Genomic DNA, 14,237 nt, shown 5'->3' with positions numbered 1-14,237 from the left:
GTCACGCGTTTAAGTGCCATCCATTTTCGAGGCTAGTTGATTTGACAGGTGAGTTGTTACACACTCCTTAGCGAATTTCGGCTTCCATGACCACCGTCCTGTTGTCTTAATCGACCAACACCCTTTGTGGGTTCTGGGTTAGCACGCAGTTAGGCACCGTAACTCACCTTTCGGTTCATCTCGCATCACCAGTTTTGCTTACCAAAAATGACCCACTTGGAGCTCTCGATTTCGTGGTACGGCTAAACGAAGCAGTCGCCCCGTCCTACCTATTTAAAGTTTGAGAATAGGTCGAGGGCGTTGTGCCCCCGATGCCTCTAATCATTGGCTTTACCTGATAGAACTCGACGGGGGCTTCAGCTATCCTGAGGGAAACTTCGGAGAGAACCAGCTACTAGACGGTTCGATTAGTCTTTCGCCCCTATACCCAAGTTAGATGAATGATTTGCACGTCAATATCACTGTGGGCCTCCACCAGAGTTTCCTCTGGCTTCACCCCGCTCAGGCATAGTTCACCATCTTTCGGGTCCTGACAGGCATGCTCACACTTGAACCCTTCTCAGAAGATCAAGGTCGATCGATGGTGCACCCGTGAGGGATCCCCCCAATTAGCTTCCTTACGCCTTACGGGTTTCCTGGCCTGTTGACTCGCACGCATGTCAGACTCCTTAGTCCATGTTTCAAGACAAGCCAAATGGGGAGCCCACAGGTCGACGCCTGGAGCACGCTGGTGTCGGGGCACATCGAGACGGTGTGTGTTGCGTTTCACGATCGCGGCGATGATGTCTTCGTGGGCACATCGAAAGCTCGAACTTGGGCCACCGTCGTGACCCACGTCGATCCACGCCCTGAGTCGATCGACGAATCGGCTCTCACCGTTCCACATTCGACCGGGGCACATCGTCGGCCCCCATTCGCTTCCCTCCCGACAATTTCAAGCACTCTTTAACTCTCTTTTCAAAGTCCTTTTCATCTTTCCCTCGTGGTACTTGTTTGCTATCGGTCTCTCGCCCATATTCAGCCTTGGATGGAATTTATCACCCGATTGGGGCTGTATTCCCAAACAACCTGACTCACGGACAGGGCCTCGTGGTGCGACAGGGTCTGGGCACAACTGGGCTCTCACCCTTTTCGACGCCTCTGTCCAGGGGACTTAGGCCCGGTCCGCCGCTGAGGATGCTTCTCCAGACTACAATTAAGATGCCAGAGGTGCCCGATTCTCAAGCTGGGCTCTTCTCGATTCACTCGTCGTTACTAGGGGAATCCTGGTAAGTTTCTTTTCCTTTGCTTCTTGATATACTTAAACTCAGCGGGTGATCCCGCCTGACTTAGGGTCTCGACGCGGGCATCGATCGAGCGATGCGAGGGGTCCGAAGGGGTCTGGGTGGACAACGAGCATGCGTCATCGGGGACGAGGCACACCGGGAGCTCTACCACTGACGATCACGGCACTGTCATTGCTGGGGACTCACTTTTGGGCCAACCGTGACCCACCGGATTGCGGGAGGCCATCTTTCACCCGCCCCCTTCCCTCGGAGCCCGAAGGGCGGGAGGTCGAAGGGGGGGCGAGGGTGCATGACACTGAGGCAAGCGTGCCCTCGGCCTAATGGCTTAAGGTGTAACTTGCATTCAAAGACTTGATGGTTCACGGGATTCTGCAATTCACACCAAGTATCGCATTTCACTATGTTCTTCATCGATGCGAGAGCTGAGATATTTGTTGCTGAGAGTCGTTTCATTTTTTCGTGACAAAAGGAGTCGTCGTGCCGCCCCTGCAAGCACCGTGGACAGGATGGTGACGGCGCGTGCACTCCATTTTTGTTTCGATTCCTTGGCATGATTCACATCGGGGGTTCACTGTTCGATGGTGGGCGAGATGATGCCGATCGTTCCGCTCGCCCCGTAGGGGGGACGAAGCGACCGTCGCACCCTTCAGGGGCCAAAGGGGGCTCGAGACGCGGGGGCACCCTCGCCCCTTCGGTGTTTCGTTAACGTGTCCGCAGGTCGTCCGTCGAGCGGGGTTTCGACAATGATCCTTCCGTAGGTTCACCTATAGAAACCTTGTTACGACTTCTCCTTCCTCTAAATGATAAGGTTCAGTGGACTTCTCACGACATCGCGGGCGACGGACCATCTAAGTCACCGCAATCCAAACATTTCACCGGACCATTCAATCGGTAGGAGTGATGGGCGGTGTGTACAAAGGGTAGGGACGTACTCAACTCGAGCTGATGACTCGCGCTTACTAGGAATTCCTCGTTGAAGACCAACAATTGCAATGATCTATCCCCATCATGATGAAATTTCAAAGATTACCCGGGCCTGTCGGCCAAGGCTATAGACTCATTAAATACATCAGTGTAGCGCGCGTGCGGCCTAGAACATCTAAGGGCATCACAAACCAGTTATTACCTCAAACTTCCTTGGCCTAAGCGGCCATAGTCCCTCTAAGAAGCTAGCCATGAAGGATCACCTCCGCATAGCTAGTTAGGAGGCTGAGGTCTTGTTTGTTAATGAAATTAACCGGACAAATCGTTCCACCAACTAAGAACGGCCATACACCACCACCCATAGAATCAAGGAAGAGCTCTCAGTCTATCAATCCTTACTATGTCTGAACCTGGTAAGTTTCCTCGTGTTGAGTTAAATTAAGTCGTAGGCTCCACTCTTGGTGGTGCCCTTCCGTCAATTCTTTTAAGTTTCAACCTTACGACCATACTCCCTCCAAAACCCAAAGACTTTGATTTCTCATAAGGTGCCAGCGGAGTCCTAAAAGTAACATCCACCGATCCCTGGTCGACATCGTTTATGGTTAAGACTAGGACGCAATCTGATCGTCTTCAAGCCCTTAACTTTCGTTCTTGATTAATGAAAACATCCTTGGCAAATGCTTTCGTAGTTGTTCATCTTTCATAAATCCAAGAATTTCACCTCTAACTATGAAATACGAATGCCCCCGACTGTCCCTGTTAATTATTACTCCGATCTCGAAGGCCAAGACAATAGGATCGAAATCTTATGATGTTATCCCATGCTAATGTATACAAGCGTAGGCCTACTTTCAGCACTCTAATTTCTTCAAAGTAATAGTGCTGGAGGAACGACTCGGGCAATTAAGTCCAAGAACGCATCATTGACAGTAGGGACGAGTAGATCGGTGCTCATCGTGAGGCAGATCGGACGACCCAACCCTAGTTCCAACTATAAGCTTTTTAACTGCAATAACTTAAATATACGTTATTGGAGCTGGAATTACCATGGCTGCTGGCACCAGACTTGCCCTTCAATGGATCTTCGTTAAGGGATTTAAATTGTACTCATTCTAAATACCAGACTCATAGAGCCCGATATTGTTATTTATTGTCACTACCTCCCCGTGTCAGGATTGGGTAATTTACGCCCCTGCTACCTTCCTTGGATGTGGTAGCCGTTTCTCAGGCTCCCTTTTCGAAATCGAACCCTAATTCTCTGTCACCCATCACCACCATAGTAGGCCACTATCCTACCATCGAAAGTTGATAAGGCAGAAATTTGAATGATGCATCGTCGGCACAAAGGCCGTGCGATCCTTCGAGTTGTCATGAATCATCAGAGCAACGGGCATAGCCCACGTCGACCTTTTATCTAATAAATGCATCCCTTCTAGAAGTTGAGGTTTGTGCACGTATTAGCTCTAGAATTACTATGGTTATCCGAGTAGTAGATACCGTCAAACAAACTATAAGTGATTTAATGAGCCATTCACAGTTTCACTGTCTGAATTAGTTCATACTTACACATGCATGGCTTAAGCTTTGAGATAAGCATATGACTACTGGTAGGATCAACCAGGTAGCATTCCTTCGAGACGTTGGCACTGCGTGGGCCTCGACGCACCGACCAAGAGACAGAGAGAGCCCAACGCGGAGCGCAAGCGTCGAGCATGTAAAATGCATAGCATCAGACGAACGGGGGCCGAGAGCCCACGCCCGCTAAACGTTTCACATTTGAGAGCACGATCAAATGCCGGTGCACCAATACGGCCATGAAGGATTGGATGGCACGCTTGGGACACCGGCCACGATTGACATCCGACCCATGGCCCCTAGGGACACGAGACGGATGAGGGATGGTGAGACATTCGATTTTCATCGATTCAGGTATGCAACACAGGATCCCGATCGTGCCTCCTGGGTACGACGATCGTATGGGGGGAGATTGAAGAGGATGACGGGTCGATAGTTCGATGCATTGAGCACGAAGCCTGCCAACACACACAACCATAGCACCACTCATATACCCATTACGTACAAGTGGCAGCATCCACGCGCGTCGGTCCACAACCCACCCGATCGATTACTCGACGAGCGAGAGGAGAAAACGACATGCGAGGCCACTCCACAATCGCTTGGCATGAGAAAAACACAAGTAAGGGCCACGAGACTGCCCCTGCCATCCGACAGGCAACAACAAAGTGACACCACCAATGCTTGGCTCGACTGGGACCGCACGCGCGAGCTCTGCTGACACTACCCCAGGGGGACATTGCCCGATTCAGGGACTTGTTCCTGGGGTCTCGGATAGCGTTGGCTACGTGCACGACCTCGTCGAGGCCTAGGCATTTTTGTGGTCGATAACAAGGGACCGCGAGACCGTCAAATACCGAGAGACCTGGTCGGGCCAAGCCCATAATCGTGGCTTCTGCTCGCACCACCCCAGGGAGCCGTTGCTCGATTCAAGGATTTAGTCTGGGGTCTAGGGCAGCATCCACCATGTGCACGGGCTCGAGCTCAGCTCACTTTTTTTTGTATGCACGCCAACCGATCGAGGCCATAGGTGCCTGCCAGTCATCGGAGCAACCAGTCGTCAGACAAAATGGTTGAAAGGCATGCACGCCCTGTATTTCACTCGAGGGACATTACCCTGGGTGTACGCAATGAGAGGCCCATCACGCACACCTATTCCCCCCTTAGGAGGGAGAGAAGGGACGTCGAACCACCACCCCCTAAAGAGCATTAAAGATTTTACAAGTATGCTACCAGTAGACGTTAAAGTGTTTGAAACGGGGACACTTTTTCCAAATAGGCATATCCCACACCGAGGGTGAGCAGGTGCCGATGGTAGTTGGGGTATGTGCCCGCACCAAAGGCTAGCGCGTGCCGATGGTGGTTGATTTGACTGCCCGCACCAAGGGCCAGTGTCTGCTGATGGTGGTCGAGGCAATCGTTTGTACCAGATCGAGGCATGCGCCCACACCAAGGCCCGGCATGTGTCAATGGTGTTCGAGGCAACCGTTCGCACCAAGGCCTGGCATGTGCCGATGGTGTTCGATGCAACCGCCCGTACCAGGGGCCATCTTCTGCCGATAGTGGTCGAGGCAAGAGCCCGCACCAAGGGCTGGCTTGTGTCGATGGTGATCGAGGCAACCGCCTACACCAAGGGCCATCTTCTATTGATGGTGGTCGAGACAACCGCCCGCACCAGGGGCCATCTTCTACCGATGGTGGTCGAGGCAAGAGCCCGCACCAAGGGTCGGCTTGTGCCGATGGTGTTCGAGGCAACCGCTCACACCAAGGCTCGGCATGTGCCGATGGTGGTCTAGGCAACCGCTCGTACCTCAACCCAGCATGTGCCGATGGTGTTCAATGCAACTGCCTGCACCAGGGGCCATCTTGTACCGATGGTGATCGAGGCAATCGTCTGCACCAGGGCCTAGCTTGTGCCGATGGTAGTCAAGGCAAGTGCCCGTACCAAAGGGCAGCCTGTGTCGATGATGGTCGATGCATGTGCCATTGATGGTCGAAGCCTTGGCCGAAGTTTGATTTTGAGCCACGGTGCACATGCTGGGCTCGGGCATGTGCTGGTGCCACATTTTTTTCACCGGAGGCACCATCGTCGAAGCATCATCGAAGAACCTAACCAACGGCATTAGGGGTTCTCGTGATTGGGAGGCCAGGGGGTGCACACATGATGTGCGATGGGTGCTAGCACTGGGCCTTATATTGGCCCCCTATCCCTCATCAAACCTCTAGAACTCACACCCCTTTGAAGAGCATTTGAGATTTTATAGGTTTGCTGCCAGTCGCCATTAAAGTGTCTAAAATGGGGACACTTTTTTCAAATGGTCACAAAATCTTCTCCACTTCAAGTTTTTAGCTGTATTTTATTGTGCGTGCCAATAAAAATACAAGGATCATTTCTAAAAAATTTCAGGCCAAAACTCCTTCTAAAAAAATTTTAAAAAATCCCGAACTGTAAAAAGTTTCAAAAATCATGAAAAATAGAAAATGGGTCATCTTGCCACGAAACTTCACATGAAGGCTTAGGGGACCATTGTATGAATTTACAAGCCATAAAAATGGCATTGGCATGGTAGAAATATGAAAATGTGCCTGAACCCACCTATCACCTGATCGATCCACGGCTTGCGCATTCTGCCTCTCTGGCTGGCGTAGTGCCCGTCTGTTCGTTTCATGGGTTGACTTAGGCATACGAAGTTCATTCCCAGTCTAAGATCAGATTGGATCGAGGGTTGCGGTAGTAGGACCCGCAGCAGGATCGGTAGCACGCAGAGGGGGACTGGATCGATCCTCGGCTTGCACATTTTACCTCTCCGACCAGCTGAGTGCCTGCACGCTCGTTTCATGGGTCGACTTAGGCATACGAAGTTCATCCCCAGTCTAAGTAAGTCTCGTTCATTCCCAGTCTAAGATCAGACCGAACCAAGGGTTACGGTAGCAGGACCAGCAGTAAGATCGGCAGCACACAAGGAGGGATCGGGTCGATCCCTAACTTGCGCATTCTGCCTCTCCGATCGATTCCGTGCCTGCACGCTCGTTTCATGGGTTGGCTTAGGCATACGGAGTTCATTCCATGTCTAAGCCCTAGCCAGACCTAGGGTTGTGGCAGCGGGACCAACAGCAGGATCGGCAGCACGCAGAGGGGGACTGGGTTGATCCCCGACTTGTGCATTATGCCTCTCCGACCAGTTCAGTGCCTGCACGCTCGTTTTATGGGTTGACTTAGGCGTACGGAGTTCATTCCCAGTCTAAGCATACGTAGTTCATTCCCAGTCTAAGATCGGACCACCAGCAGGATCGACAGCAGCACGCAGAGTGGGATCGGGCCAATCCTCGGCTTACGCATCTTGCCTTTCCGATCGACTGAGTGCCCGTACGCTCATTTCGTGGGTTGACTTAGGCATGCGGAGTTCATTCTTGATCTAAGCCCCAACCAGATTGAAGGACCCGCAGTAGGATCAGTAGCATGTAGAGGGGGGTCGGGCCGATCCTCAGCTTGCGCATTCTGGCTCTCTGATCGACTGAGCGCCCATACGCTCGTTTCATGGGTTGACTTAGGCATACGTAGTGTATTCCCGGTCTCGACCAACCAAGGGCCAGAGGCTATCGAGAACCTATCCCTTATATTGGCCCCCTATCCCTCATCAAACCTCGAGAACTCACACCCCCTTAAAGATCATTTGAGATTTTATAGGTTTGCTGCTAGTAGCCATTAAAGTGTCTGAAATGGGACACTTTTTTCAAATGGTCACAAAATCTTCTCCACTTCGAGATTTTAGCTGAATTTTTTTGTGCATGCCAATGAAAATACAAGGATCATGTCTACCAAATTTGGGGCCAAAACTCCTTTTAAAAAAATTTTAACAAATCTCGAACCGTAAAAAGTTTCAAAAATTATGAAAAATAGAAAACGGGTCGTCTTGCCACGAAACTTTACATGAAGGCTTAAGGGACCATTGTATAAATTTACAAGCCATAAAAATGGCATTGGCATGGCAGAAATATGAAGATGTGCCTGAACCCACCTATCATCCGATCGATCCACGGCTTGCGCATCCCGCCCCTTTGGTCGGCTTAGTGGTCGTCCGCTCATTTCGTGGGTTGACTTAGGCATACAGAGTTCATTCTCAGTTTAAGATCATACCAGATTGAGGGTTGTGGTAGCAAGACCCACGGCAAGATCGACAGTACGTAGAGGGGGGCCGGGCCGATCCTCGGCTTGCACATTCTACCTCTCTGGCAGGCTGAGCACCCGCACACTTGTTTCATGGGTTGACTTAGGCATACAGAGTTCATCTCCAATCTAAGCAAGTCTCGTTCATTCCCAATCTAAGATCGGACTGGACCGAAAGTTACGGTAGCAGAACCAGTAGCAGGATCGACAGCATGCAGAGGGGGACGGAGCCGATCCCCAACTTGCGCATTCTACCTCTTCGGCTGATTGAGCACCCGCACACTCGTTTCATGGGTTTGCTTAAGCAGACGAAGTTCATTCAATGTCTAAGCCCCAACCGGACCGAGGGTTATGGCAGTGGGACCGACAGTGGGATCGACAGCACGCAGAGCGGGACTGAACCGATCCTCGGCTTGTGCATTATGCCTATCCGACCGGCTCAGTGCTCGTACGCTCATTTTGTGGGTTGACTTAGGCATACGGAGTTCATTCCCAGTCTAAGCATACAGAGTTCATTCCTAGTCTAAGATTGGACCGACAGTGGGATTGACGCAGCATGCAGAGGGGGCCAGGGTCGATCCTCTGCTTGCGCATCCTAACTTTTCGGCTGGTTGAGCGCCCGCACGCTCGTTTCATGGGTTGACTTAGGCATGCAGAGTTCATTCTTGGTCTAAGCCCCAACCAGATCGAAGGACCCGCAACGGGATCGGTAGCACACATAGGGGGGTCAGGCTGATCCTTTGCTTACGCATTCTGGCTCTCTGGCCAACTGAACGCCTGCACGTTCGTTTCATGGGTTGACTTAGGCATACGTAGTTCATTCTCGGTCTCGACCAACCAAGGGCCAGAGCCTATCGAGAACCTATCCCTTATATTGGCCCCCTATCCCTCATCAAATCTCGAGAACTCACACCCCTTTAAAGAGCATTTGAGATTTTATAGGTTTGCTGCCAGTAGCCATTAAAGTGTCTAAAATGGGGACACTTTTTTCAAACGGTCACAAAATCTTCTCCACTTCGAGTTTTTAGTTGAATTTTATTGTACGTGCCAACAAAATTACAAGGATCATGTCTACCAAATTTGGGGCCAAAACTCCTTCTAAAAAAATTTTAAAAAATCTCGAACTGTAAAAAGTTTCAAAAATCATGAAAAATAGAAAATCGGTTGTCTTGCCATGAAACTTCACATGAAGGCTTAGGGGACCATTGTATGAATTTACAAGCCATAAAAATGGCATTGGCAAGGCAAAAATATGAAGATGTGCCTGAACCCACCTATCACCCGATCAATCCACGGCTTGCGCATCCCTCCTCTCTGGCCGATGTAGTGCCCGTTCGCTCATTCCATGGGTTGACTTAGGCATACGGAGTTCATTCCCAGTCTAAAATCAAATCGGATCGAGGGTTGCGGTAGGAGGACCAGCAGTAGGATCGACAGCACGTAGGAAAGGATCGGGCCAATCTCTGACTTACGCATTCTGCCTCTCCGACCGGTTGAGCACCCACGCTCATTTCATAGGTTGGCTTAGGCATACAGAGTTCATTCCATGTCTAAGCCCCAGTCGGACCGAGGGTTGTGGCAGCGAGATCGACTGCGGGATCGATAGCACGCAGAGGGGGATCGGGCCAATCTCGGTTTACGCATTATGCCTCTCCGATCGGCTCAGTGCCCACACGCTCATTTCATGGGTTGACTTAGGCATACGGAGTTCATTCCTAGTCTAAGTATACAGAGTTCATTCCCAGTCTATGATCGGACCGGCAATGGGATCGACAGCAGCACGCAGAGGGGGATCGAGCCGATCTTCAGCTTGCCCATCCTGCCTCTCCGATCGGTTGAGCACCCGCACGCTTATTTTGTGGGTTGACTTAGGCATGCGAAGTTTATTCCCGGTCTAACCGGACCGAGGGACCTGAAGCGAGATCAACAACACGCAGAGAGGGGTCAAGCCGATCCTCGGTGTCATGGTCAGGCATTGGTCCTGCCTTGACTGACCTTGAACCGAGTAGCGATTGAGATCGAGCTGGTCGGAAAGCGATTCTAAGGAATGCGAGCGTGCATTCGGAGCTTTGGGACATGATGCTAACATGTTGTGGGGGCAATGGGAGCCCTGGGCCGCAATATACGCGGGGAAGTTTGGGACAGTGATCGGACATCCTCAAGCCAAGTAACCTGGCGGGTGACATCTGTGGAAGCAGTGTATAGGCGCTTCGAGCTTGGGAATAGGTTGGAGACATTGTGTGTGGATGATCCATGTCCTAAACCCTAAGATATGTAGGTAAGTATAAGGCAGTACGCCAGTGCCCTAAGACCAGCTGGCCAGTCAGGTGCTATCGATCTAAGCCATGTACAGGCACCTTCAAGTGGGTTAGTGGAGCAACAAGCAGAATCAAGGAGCAATGGTGACCAAGAGGAAGGTTACGGAGCCCAGAATTAGCTGGAGAAAGGCCTTGAGATGGTTGGGTAGAAAAGTGTCCCCATTTTAGACATTCTTACGGTCACTGGTAACAGATTGGGAAAATCTCTAACGCTCTTTATAAGGGGACGTCTGGTGTCAGCTCTCCACCACCCCTTTGGCTAGCGGGCAGGCGAGGGCCTGGCTAGTTTGAAGTGAGCTACTCCTAGTCACTAGTGATGGCTAGGTGGACGGGCATCGTAGGGTCATGAGCGTGGCACGATGTTTCCTCGAGTCACGGTAAACTTAGGGGTGGTTGGGGCCGATGGGCCTTGTATCGTGCCTTTACGTTGAACCATAGGGTTAGACAGTAGAGATGGTTAGGCCCCTCAGTTTCCCCTCCTGGAGCCAGAAGGATCATGCAATGGTGTTTATGTAGGAGGGATGCCATTGAGCCAAAGGGATGTGCGGGCTAGCAGGCAGGCATGCTGCTAGACCCCTGTGGCTAGTCGAGAAAGGTGTGTTGCTGCTGAGGCAGTCCACCCAAGTCCCCTTGTAGGACTAGCATGATGGTTGGTGTTAACCATGCGTGCGAACGGCTGGTGTGCTGCAGCTGGGGCAGTCCACCCAAGTCCCCTTACGGGACTAGCATGATGTTGGGTGTCAATCATGCGTACGAGCAGCCGATACTGCTGCTAAGGGCCTAAGCCCTAAGAACTGAGTCTCGTGGGATAAGATGAGCCTAGAGGCTCTGAGCTAGTTGTCGACCAGCTTAAATGTGGTGCTTGCGTTAACTTGATACGGGAGCTTGCGTATGATATAAGCGGGCATGGTGTTGGGTTCTCACCATGTTAAGAGGTAATAATATCATGAGAACCAGGACTGTGTGTCCCTACAGGCATTCGAGGATCGGTGCTTAAAATACAAAGCCTTGCGGGCAGAACTGGGTGCTCAGGGCTACGTTAAGAATCGAGGGTTGTGTGCCCCTCTGGGGATTCGAAGGTCCGTGCTCGAGTCCCTAAGCCCTACACTTAAAGAATTACGGGCTGATGCGTGATGAGAGTTGGGTTCCTCTCTATAGAGTTTGAAATGAGCGACCCTACGGGGTCAAAGCCAGGGAAGGCTCATGGGCATGTGGCTTGAAGGATCAGATTTGGTCGGTCCATGAAGAAAAAAAAAATGGACACGGTGAAAGCTAACCTTGACTATGAGTAGTCTTGGTGTCGCACGGACGCGTGGTTTCAGTAGGAGGAACGCGTGGACCGTGACATTTTGGTATCAAAGCCTTGGTTTGGCTTAGTGGCGAGATTTAGATAACCCCATGTGTGGGTCTAGTGATGTGAAATCGAAGTGGTGCCAAGCTCAAAAGGAGCTACCAAGACGCAAATGCGGTTCTGTGGCTATGGGTGCTCAGAAATGAGCCAACGATGCGTGCTACGAAAAATATTACGCCGATGTAAAATGGCTCTCGAGTAAACTCTTGGATGCCAAGCTAAAGGGCATCAGAATCTAGCCTCACCTAAAAAAAAGTGTTGGCATATGTTGGGGCATGGGATGCCTTCACGGTGGAAGGAACCGTAGTGAGACCACGATGCGAAAAGGGGCTTACACCATGAAATGGTGTTGAGTAAGGCCATGTGGGCCAAGTGAATCTTGTCCTGAGGGGCATGAGGTATCAAGTTTCAAAATTAATCACTAATGTGTGCACTTGCTTCATGGTGCAGGTGCCCCAGTGGGGGTGCAAGCCAAAGTATTCAGGTCCAAGCATGAAGCTATTACAAAGAAGAGTATGGAGTGGCTAGAGAGTGAAGCCACAAGCGGGATGGTCAATGGACCATAAGCTGTGTTGGTTAGTGGACCAGGAGTTCTCATGGTCAGAGGATCACGAGAGTGTGTGAATTAGTGAACCGAGTCTGTGTTGGCCGATAAGAAAGGTTTCACATGTGCTGTGCTGGTCAGTGGGCCACAACTGGGTGTAATCTGGTGAAAGAAGCAAAAGGAAATGGCCAGTTGACAAGGCCTCAGGCATGTAAGTCAGTGGACCTTGAGGATTGAGCGGGTGAATCCCTGAGTCGAGCTAATCAGTGGACTAGGTGTTCTGTTAGATGAGTGGATCTCCGAGTATAAACAGATTTTGGGATGCCCTAGGAACTGGGCCAGAGTCAGAACTATCGAGCAATAGAACCATCGAGGAGATATGGTTGCGCATAATGCTGCGCTGAGTTTTGAGTAAAAATGGGGGAGACATGTCAATTCCCCGTGAGACTGAGCCAAGATAGAGGAGCTTGGGCAATGGAGCACAGTGTTCAAGCTGGGGGCAAAGACGGAGTTCACGCATTTTAAGGTGCCGTCTTGGGGGTGGTTGGCCTGAGGGCCACACCCAGAGAGGTGACCTTGGAGGGGCCGAGAGGACCTAAGTTGGGAGATGACCAAAGTGCCTGAATGCCACTATGCTAGGGTCTATCATGTGGGGTGCCGTATGAGTGCGGTTGACCTAAACATCACGTTCAGAGGGGCGCATCAGTGGGTTGATGCTGCAAGCGTGCAGTTGGTGTGAGGGGTCACGTCCGGTGGGATGCACCAAGTGAGTGGCAAAGCGGGTGGTCATTCATTCTACTGAGGGTCATTGATCAATGAGGGCACCTCGAGGTCGCAACCTGATAATGACCAAGGGATGAAGCCATGGTATAGCCCATATGATTACAACCAAGATAGGTTAGGTGGTTCGAGCTGCAACAAAGCTGAGTAGCAATGGGATCAATCTACATCAACAATGGACGAGTACTGTGGGCGGTGCCTCATGTGACGGGACCTTGACCCAATCCTTGAGGGCACAAGTGAGAGACATATGAGTAAATGTCAGTTGTGTGCAACAAGATAGTTGGGTGTGGTCTTGGCGTCGATGAGGGCATCGACATAGTAAGTGGGGGAGAGTGTCATGGTTAGGCCTTGGTCCTGCCATGACTGACCCTGAACCGAGCAGCGGTTGAGACCGAGCTGGCGAAAAAATGGTTTTAAGGAATACAGGCATGCATTCAGAGCTTTGGGACATGATGCTAACATGTTGTGGGGGCAATGGGAGCCCTGGGTTGCAAGATACGTGGGAAAGTTCGGGACAGTGGTCGGACACCCTCAAGCCAAGTAGCCTGGCGGGTGCCATCTATGGAAGCAGTGTGCGGGCGTTCCGAGCATGGGAATAGGTTAGGGACATTATGTGTGGATGGTCCATGTCCTAAACCCCGAGATATGCAGATAAGTATAAGGCAGTATGTCGGTGCCCTGGGACCAACTAGCCAGTCAGGTGCTATCAGTCTAAGCCATGTGCGGGCACCTTTGAGTGGGTTGGTGGAGCAACGAGCAGAATCAATGAGCAATGGTGACCAAGAGGAAGGTTACGGGGCCCTGAGTTAGCTGGAGAAAGGCCCTGAGATGGCTGGGTAGAAAAGTATCCCCATTTCAGACATTCTTATGGTCACTGGTAGTAGATTGGGAAAATCTCTAATGCTCTTTATAGGGGGACGTCTGGTGTTAGCTCTCCACCACCCCCTTGGCTAGCAGGCAGGCGGGGGCCTGGCTAGTCTGAAGTGAGCTACTCCTAGTCACTAGTGGTGGCTAGGTGAGCGGGCATCGTAGGGTCATGAGCGTGGTACGATGTTTCCTCGAGTCACGGTAAACTCGAGGGCGGTTAGGGCCGACGGGCCTCGTATCGTGCCTTTACGTTGAACCATGGGGTTAGACGGTAGAGATCGTTAGGCCCCTCAGTTTCCCCTCTTGGAGCTGGAAGGATCATGCAATGGTGTTTATGTAGGAGGGATGCCATCGAGCCAAAGGGATGTGCGGGCTAGCAGGCAGGCATGCTGCTAGACCCCTGTGGCTAGTCGGGAGAGGT

At 51.3% G+C, this 14,237-nt stretch overlaps 2 non-coding genes and 1 pseudogene across 2 annotated transcripts in view; all 3 read right to left on the bottom strand.

Moving 5' to 3' along the window:
- Positions 1-1,337, bottom strand: part of LOC149512279 (25S ribosomal RNA) — a 3,387-nt gene extending 2,050 nt beyond the window's left edge. Inside the window, exon 1 of the ribosomal RNA XR_016332938.1 lies at positions 1-1,337. This exon is cut by the window's left edge and continues 2,050 nt beyond it. This is a non-coding gene — a ribosomal RNA (25S ribosomal RNA).
- Positions 1,338-1,576: 239 nt separating this feature from the next.
- On the bottom strand, positions 1,577-1,732 carry LOC149512278 (5.8S ribosomal RNA). Its single transcript, XR_016333010.1, has one exon. It is a non-coding gene; the product is annotated as a 5.8S ribosomal RNA (ribosomal RNA).
- Positions 1,733-2,027: 295 nt separating this feature from the next.
- LOC149512277 (18S ribosomal RNA) lies at positions 2,028-3,834 on the bottom strand (annotated as a pseudogene).
- Positions 3,835-14,237: the final 10,403 nt, after the last annotated feature.

Source organism: Durio zibethinus, chromosome 23, assembly GCF_047325235.1.
Source record: "Durio zibethinus cultivar Kanyao isolate XHJ-2024 chromosome 23, ASM4732523v1, whole genome shotgun sequence".
NCBI classification, from domain to species: Eukaryota; Viridiplantae; Streptophyta; class Magnoliopsida; order Malvales; family Malvaceae; genus Durio; species Durio zibethinus.
The sequence above is the reverse complement of the archived record's forward strand: the minus strand, read 5'-3'. Positions and strand labels throughout refer to the sequence as shown.